The following is an 8797-nucleotide window of genomic DNA, read 5'->3' on the forward strand; positions in this document are numbered from 1 at the left end:
ATGGGGGAAGCGTGGTTTCCCAGGCAGGGTCACACAATCACTCACTGCTTTCCTGGGCTGGGGTTGCCTCCCTTGGCTCCATGCAGCTCTCAGTGGGCCATCACCCACTCCCGACTTTTCTTCATTCTCCATGGGTCAATCCCAATGTGAGAACCTGGGTATCTCAGTTGAAAGTGCTGAATTCACATGCCCCTTTTCATTCTCTTTGTGAGTGCTGCAGACCACAGCAACTTCTACTCAGCCATCTTGGATCACTCCGAGGAGGTGGCATTCAAAGGCAGCCTTGTGTAGTGCTTAAGAGCATAGTCTCTGGGGCCAGACTGCATGAGTTTGTATCCCAACTATGCCACTCACTAGCTGTGTAACTTTGGGCAATTTACTTAACTTCTCTGTGCCTCTGTTTCTTAATTTGTAAAATGAGCACAGCAATACTTACTTTGTAGAATTATTTTAAGAATTATATGAGCTAATGTATATAAAGGTCGTAGACTAGTGTTTTGCATATTATCTAATAATGTTAGGTATACCCAGCACAAAGCACAGGGCCAAGCATACAGAAGATATTGAAAATACATGTTGAATGAAAACAGGAAGGAAGGCACAGAGTCTGTCCTCTAGGCACTCTTGGCGTGGTAAAAATTTAAAAAAAAACCTTAGGATGGCTGTAATATTCAGCAGAATGAGAAAAGTACCCTAAACAAGGGGGAAGAAAAGATCAATCAGGATCTGAGAGGGGAACATGATGGATAATTAGTGGCCCTGGGAAGGATATATGAAATGATGACCTCTGAGATGGGCCTTCAAGTACCAGTTGGATTTTCTAAGTGGACACCAAGGCAGTTTGGATGGAAAATGTACTTGAGCAAAGGAGTGGAAGCAGGAATGCATAGGGTATGTCTGGTATAATCGGAATCTCGATAAGGGAAAGGAAGAGAAACATATAAAGGTTGATGATGCTCAGATTTTTGAATGGCCTTGAATGCTAGGCTGACAAGTTAATTGAGTAGGCAATAGGAAGCCCTCAAATATTTTTTTAACTGAGTAAATTACACAACCAGTGAGTATGTTTTAGGAATACTGATTGAGAAACAATGAATTGGAGATGGGGAGAGACAGGGGAACAAGTGAGGATGTTAATGTTGTATACCAGGAAAGAGGTGAAGGGTGCCCTAACCTAGGTGGATGACAGAAGGTACTGAAAAGAAATGAAGGCTACAAGGAGGTATTACAGGAGTGAAATTAACAATATTTAGTAGCAAGGGGTAAGGAAAAACACAGATTCCAGGCTTTCCTACTGAATAGCTGTGGGACTTAGTGCAATTCATTTAACTTTTCTGTGTCTCAGCTTCCTCATCTATAAAATTGGGTCAGCTGACTCAAAAAAAAAATCTTATGAGGCAACCATTGTTTTAGACTACATAAAATTACTATGACTCTTACTGGCATATGAGCTGTTTGGTTGCAAGTAACAAAAACACAATTCAATTGAGCTTAAACTCCACAAAACGTCAGAATATATTTGTTCCCATAATCAAACCAGGGAAAGGACAAGAATAGCGCTGGCCTTGGGGACAGCTGGAAATCAGAAAGAAAAACAATGCTTTTAAGTGTTCTTTCTTCCTCTTATCTGTCTTCTGTTTATGCGTCAGCTGTATTCTTTCTTGCTGGAGGCTGGCTTTCTCCATGTGGTGAGAAACTTGACTACAGGGCTGCCTCAAGTTCACATCCTTCCATGCCATTGATCCAAGAACAAAAAGGGTTTTCATCTCTAGCTCCAACGAGAAAAATCCAAGAAAAGAATGTGAATTGGCCAGGTTTATATCTTATGAGCACTATATATTTGGACCTACCTCCACAACAGTAGCAGGGATGGGAGGTGAGGTGCTAGGAATGGCAGCTTCCTAGAATCACATAGTCATGGTGGAAGAGAAACAGTTTCTCAAAAGAGACTTAGCACCTGTGGAGACTTCTGGGACCAGGGCCACCACCGCAATGCAAGTCACATAGGCAATAGAGGTGAAGAAGGAGTCAAGGCCACCTGAAGGTTCGGGACTGGTCATATCATTCAAAAAGGAACTTGAGGAAAGCTAGTATATTGGGGAACATGCTCTGTGTGCTTGGATCCCTGCTGCCCCCTACCTCTAGGGTACATATGCAGACTGCATTTCTGATGGCATTAACTCTATCCTCCCCTATCCCCAACCATGCCCCAGCATTTTTAACAGCTGGCTCACCTTCAGAAGCCCTTGGTGTCACACGGCTCTGTTGCACCTTCATGTTCTACTTTCTCAGTCCCTTGTGCAGCCCTGTGTGCAGGGTGTGTGTGGTTCTGTCCTCACCCTCTTTTCAGCTGTTTCCAAGAAGCACACACCTAATACTTAAGTAGACACTTCAAACATGACTACAATGTGACTGACCTGTGTGTTTTATACCAACTCCTCCTCCCTCCCTCAGGTTATGTAATTTTTTTTCTCAAAAGTATCAGAGTCAGTTCAGAGCTGTGCAAGCCAGTAGCATCCCCTGGGCACTGCTGTCCCTGGCCTTGAACATTTCTGATTGGGAAACTACAGTAATACTTTGATATTGATGACAATAATGACAATGATGATGATGATGACGATGAAGAGATACTGATAATTACTTAGTTTTCCATAAGGATACTGATAATTACTTAGTTTTTCATATTACCCTTCTTTTCAAAATGAGACACAATCACCACAGTATCTCACTAGAGCTACATAACTCTGGAAGGCAGTAAAGGCCATTGGAAAGAACAAAGCTGGCCAACTGCAAAGACTTGGGTTTGTGTTTCACTTCTGTCATGCATAGACAAGTCATTTCACCTCTTCAAGTCTCACTTTCCCTTCTATCAAATGGGATAATTATAGTATATGTTTCATAGGTTTCCAGGGAAGTCTCAATGTGAAAAAACAAAGTGCGTTTCAGGTAGTAAGTGTTCAATAAGCCTTTGTTTTTAATCTCAGTGATGAAGGACATCCAGGTTCATGGTTGCTCTTTTTGATATATTATCTTGGGCAAATTACTAAATCTCACTGTGCCTCAAATTCCTCATCTCTGGGGTAAGGAGTTATTAATAAAGTACTCAACATGTAGGGTTCTTGTGAAAGTCAGATGTGTTTTGATTTGTAAAACACATAGAAGGGTACCTTGCCCAGGGTCCATGCCAGCTTCACTATGTACTAGCTTTGTGACCTGGGAAAAATTATTGAATCACTCTCAGCCTCATCTGCAAAATAGGGATTATCATGACATCTGCCTTCTGCAAAGACTGTGAGGACTCAATAAGACAATGTGTATACAGTTCCCAGCACTGTGTCTGGCACCAAGTTGTAATTGATCTTATTTTTTTCTTCTTTTACTCAAACGTAGTGACATCACAAAAACAAAGCCTAAACCCAAGGATTGAAAAGGCTTGATTTGGTCAAAGAAATAAGACCTGTAGTGGCTTGAATAATGGACTTCTAAAAGGTATGTCCAAGTCCTAATTCCTAGATCCTATGGTTGTGACATTATTTGGAAAAGGGGTCTTTGTAGAAGTAATTAGGTAATTAGGTTAAGGACCTTGATGGGAAACTATTGTGGATTATCTGGATGTACTCTAAATCCAATGACAATTGTCCTTTTTAGATAGAGGAAAGGGAGACTTGACATTGAGAGAGACATAGAGAAGAGGAGGATATGAAGATGGCAGCAGAGATTGGAATGATGCATTTATGAACATCAAAGGTTAAGGGCAACCATCAGAAGCTAGGAGGGAGGCAGCAGCCGATGGATTCTCCCTCAGAGCCTTCAGAAGGAACCACCTCACCCACACACTTGGATATCCAACTTCTGGCCTCCAAATCTGTGAAAGAATAAATTTCTGTTGTTTTAAACCAATCAATTTATATACAGCAGCCCTAGAAAACTAATATAGACTGTAGAAGGTAAGCTAAGAGATTAGTTGGGGTGGGGGAGATATTTTACCAAAGGTCTGACACAGTACCTCCAGCCCATGCCATTTTTCTGTTAGAATTGGGGATTGGAATGTGGCTGAGAGACTTCTAAGGGCCCTACAAGGAAAGGCATTGAAGTCATTTTAGGTAGAAAAAGATTTCCTCAAGGGAAAGAACTGCCTCTCACCCTGAGCAGGAATCATATCTCTTGATACCCTAACAGATTCCAAATAATTTAAGAGGTTGGCCATAATAAGCCACTTGGGAAAATGAGGCTAGATAGACTAACCTGTGTGATAGAAGAGGCAGAAAAAAATGAACTCCATATGAAACAAGAAAAGATCAATTTACCCTCTTGGCTATGTTGTGATCTCATTGCTTTTGAAAATTAAATTCCACTTAGGGAAAAAAAAGGAACTACAACTTATTGAGTGCCAAGTCTCTGCAGGCACCTGACACACAATTTCGGATGTGATGGTGACAACTACTCTGAGAGGATGAGAAGTGTTATTGTTACTTTCATTTTACCAATTAGGTTACTGAGACCTAAAGTCTCACAGCTATTGAGTGATGGAGCTGAATTTTAAACTCACCTCTGAAAAGGTGAAATATATGTGCAAATACATAAATGTATTTATCTAGAGTGGTAACAGTTTTCATCAGATATTCCGAGAATATTATGACTTATTGGCTGAAGAATTCTCACTGGAATCTTCTATTCTTATTCTCCTGATCTCTTCTGAGGTGTCACCTTCTTGGGCAAGTCTTCCTTTACACTTCCCTCTAAAACAATCAAGCAAACAGATTGGGCAAGGTGCCTCCTCTCTGTACTCCATGCTACTGTTTCCAAGTGGCTTCCAAGTTCTATGGTCTGTTCATATTTATTCCTCCTCTACCAAACAAACTGTGAACAACTCAAGCACAGGTACTATGTTCTCTCCATCTGCATATCACTGGCACCAACCCCAGGTCCTGGTATATGGGAAGAACTCAGCAATGTCAGATGGATGGATGGTTGGGTGGATGGATGGGTGGTTGGGTAGATGGATGGATGGATGGACAATAGATGATAAATGATACATGGATGGATGATGGATGATGGATAATAGATGGTGGCAGAGTTTTTCCAAGGTCAATAGATCCGGACTTCTTTCATTGTTTGAAGCTCATGATGTATTAAGAAAACAAGTGATGCCAAAATAGGGTCACAACACTTGCATTATCTTTAAAATATTAACATAGTAACAATTTTAACATGCATTTAAAGTATCACTGTAGTTCTTAACATCATTTGGATTATATATATATATACATATATATATATATATATGTATATATATATATATAAAGGGCTCAGAATAGGTCCTCATACCTAGAAAGTACCATGTGGCTGTTGTTGTTATTATTGTCATTTAATGATTAGTCAAAAATTTAACTTTAAGATCCTCTGTGAATATGTGGGATGTGGGTCAGACCCAGAGACCTCCTTCTTCCACATCTCCTACTACATTTAATCAGTCCTGGTTGGATAAATAGAAGGGTGACTCTTTTCTTTGAAGTGTAGTCCCCATTTAATCTCTTTGTCTCATTCCTGAAAGCCCTTATTATAGATATATGTTGAAAGAAGTTGGTTTAGCTGATAAAGTATATGTTACATTTGTTGAAAACAACAAATCAGCTTTGTAACAGCTGTGTACTAGTAGAAAGGAACACTGGTCTTTCAGTCCCAATATCTATGACTCTGTTCCTAAGATAATATGGAAACCTTGAGCCAACTTCTTCTCCCCTCTAGGTCTCAGTCCTCTTATCTGTAAAACAGGGAAGGGAATCAGACCAGATTACCCCTGAAGCTCACTTGAATTTTGGAAATTTTATGAATCTCTCAATCTACTGGTAAAGCAGAATGATCAGAGCGAGAAGACCAGTAACAGTCCTAGATTCCTAAGCAAGTAAGATGGAGAAGGTCATCAGGTAATTACAAGTGACATCAAGTAGTGAGGAAGGGCACAAAGACAGCATGGTTTATCTCTGTTTTCAGGCTTTCCAGCTAAGGGTGGGCTGATGAGCGAACAGATGCTTTTAGGAAAAGGTCTTGGCTTTCCTTGTCACCTTGGGATGTGTATGCATATGGGAAGAGGGGTAGAGCAGAAATGAAACTACCACTTTTTAGTGTCTACCATGAACTAGGTAGGATGCTAAGTATTTATGAGCACAATATTATTATCTGCATTTTACAGACAAAGAAACTAAAGCTGAATGAGATGGAATTACCCCAACAGGTAGATAGACAACTTTTCACTTTCTCATTTCTACTATCCAACTTCCCTAGTAATATGGGGAGCCAGACTATGCCTGGTGGTACTCTGTTGCACAGCACTAATCATGTTTTCCTTTGTAATAGCAAATATTTATGAAGGAGCTTGGAACAGCAGAACCAAGCAAACACACACACACACACACACACACACACACACAAAACTATGCACACTTGCTTAGTCCATGACACATGCATTCTGCTGCTCCCCAGCACATGACCAGCTTCAACCCCTCCTTTATTATCATTATTTTTTGAGATGAGGTTTTACCCTGTCATCCAGGCTGGCATGCAGTGGCATGACCACAACTCACTGCAGCCTTGAATTCCTGGGCTCAAGCAATCCTCCCACCTCAGCCTCCCAAGTAGCTGGGACTATAGGCATGCATCATCATGCCTGGCTAATTTTTAAGAAAAAATTTCTGTAGACACAGTGTCTTACTATGTTGCCCAGGCTGGTCTCAAATTCCTGCACACAAATGGTGCTGCTTTTTTGGGTATTACAACAGAGGAGTATTTTTCTCATTAGTTCCGTGAAGAATTTTGTCACTGTCCCAAACACAAAGAAATAATCCCTGAAGGACATCCAAATGGTTTCAAGAAGGTCTCTTGTCTCCCACAAACACTCCTTGCCCATCCATATCCACGGCTGTTTTCTCATCTCCTACCTTGACTCATTCCCCTCAGACATTTCCGTATGTGTTATTTTCCGCAGTCTTATCCTCTGGTGAGTGCACTTTGGTTGTTTCTGCCTACCCAGCAATAATCTCCCCATCTTCTGATGATGTTAACTTTTCATTGAGGAATCATTTGGCCTCCCTTCTCACTCCAAATAGTTTGAGTGGGATTTATGCCCATTCATCCCTCAGGCGTAGACATATGACTTAGGCCTGGCCTATTGATGAATTCCAGCCTCTTCACCACATTGATGGTTTAGGATTGAACAAGGGACTCATCCAGTTCAATGGAACTCAATTCTAGAGCTTTGGTTGGAAGTTTTGGAAAATAGATGTCTTTTTAGTAGATTTATATCTCTGAGGTCCTCAGAAAGGGCCCAGTCTGACAGGGAAAGCCTGCTTAAACTGGGTTTCTGTCATTTGCAATGAACAGAGAGAGAAGTCCCCCTCTGCCAGTCTCCCTCACCTCTCCAACCAGAAATACACTGGCCTTTTTATTAAGGTTGCCTTAATGACAAGCAGATGTCAGCGTGAAGCACGTAGGCAGCTCCAAAGCTAGCTTCCTCTTAAGGTCCATGTTGTATGCCTCTGTCTCTGCCTTTATGGAATCTCCCACTGAAAGAGCTGTTTTCCTCTTCTACCTTATCCCCCTAACCTATATGCCCCATCTCCAGCATTCCCAATTTTATTGCTGATCCAGGCTTCTAATAATAAAGGTCTACTGATTCCCTTGCACATTTCATATTCCCAGATGGCAATTTCTGTGTCTTTTGAAGGCACTTAACTAAATTTACTTAAACAAAGGATCATATGGCTTGTAGAAGGGTAGGTCCCACCATTTACTATACCTGGCACTTTAGAATGTTTAGATACATAACAAATGATAACAAATAAAAGTAGTTTGCCTAAAACTACTTGTTTTGTAGGGCATGTTTTGTATTTCTGGAAAGGGCATCCAGACAGCTTTAGATTGGAACTTTAGATGATGTCTAGAGAGATTTAGAAGGTGCTGCTGTTTCTTTTGTTTCTTAAAATAAATGATATCATTTTATATCTTTCACTAAGTGCCTGCTATGTCCTTCTCTGTGCCAAGCCATGTGCTAAATGCTAGGGATAATGAGAGGTAGAAAGAGAGAGAGAGATGAGCCAAGAAGGTACAGTCCCCAAAGCACACACATTGAGTATTTGTTAAATGACTTGGACAGGTTACTTAACTTCTCTGGCCTCAGTCTCCACATCTGTCAGCTGTTTCATTTCCTGTCTTTGTCATAGTAGTGCTGTGGAGAACAAATGGGATCATGACTGGGCAAATTCATCAAGTTTCTCCAGGTAGGAGGTGGGAGTGGGAGTGGCCTTGTGGTCTGTTTTAGAACTTCCAGACTGATCCAGAGTCTCCTTGTTTTTGACTCTACCTGTTTCATACTTCCCAAAGGCTGAACCTATCCATACAAGGTCCCAGATAAGTAGCTCCTAGAGAACACAGATCACAAGGAGCACAGACCTAGCATGATCACCTTAGATATACTCACAGGGGCAGGAATGAGGAGTGGGCACCATGACACCCAGGTTGGTCAATGATTTAACCTACAGATTGCTCTAAATGAAAGGATGTTAGACAAACTTAGCCTTCAGCCTAGTGAAGCCACTACATTCATACTGTACTGCTCAACAAGCACTGGGCATGGAATTTCAAAATTTATCTCATGACCTTCACTCACTCCTAAATATGTTCACTGCAATCCCTACTCCTACCATCTAGCTGCTCTGGCCCAAAATGAAGGAGTCATCCCTGACTCCTCCCACTCCACCCCCGCTTCCAAATAGGCACCGAATGCTGCTTATTCTAGTTC

The sequence above is a fragment of the Aotus nancymaae genome, unplaced genomic scaffold, assembly GCF_030222135.1.
Source record: "Aotus nancymaae isolate 86718 unplaced genomic scaffold, 86718_ANA_hifiasm-v0.15.2.pri h1tg000004l, whole genome shotgun sequence".
Classification (NCBI taxonomy): Eukaryota; Metazoa; Chordata; class Mammalia; order Primates; family Aotidae; genus Aotus; species Aotus nancymaae.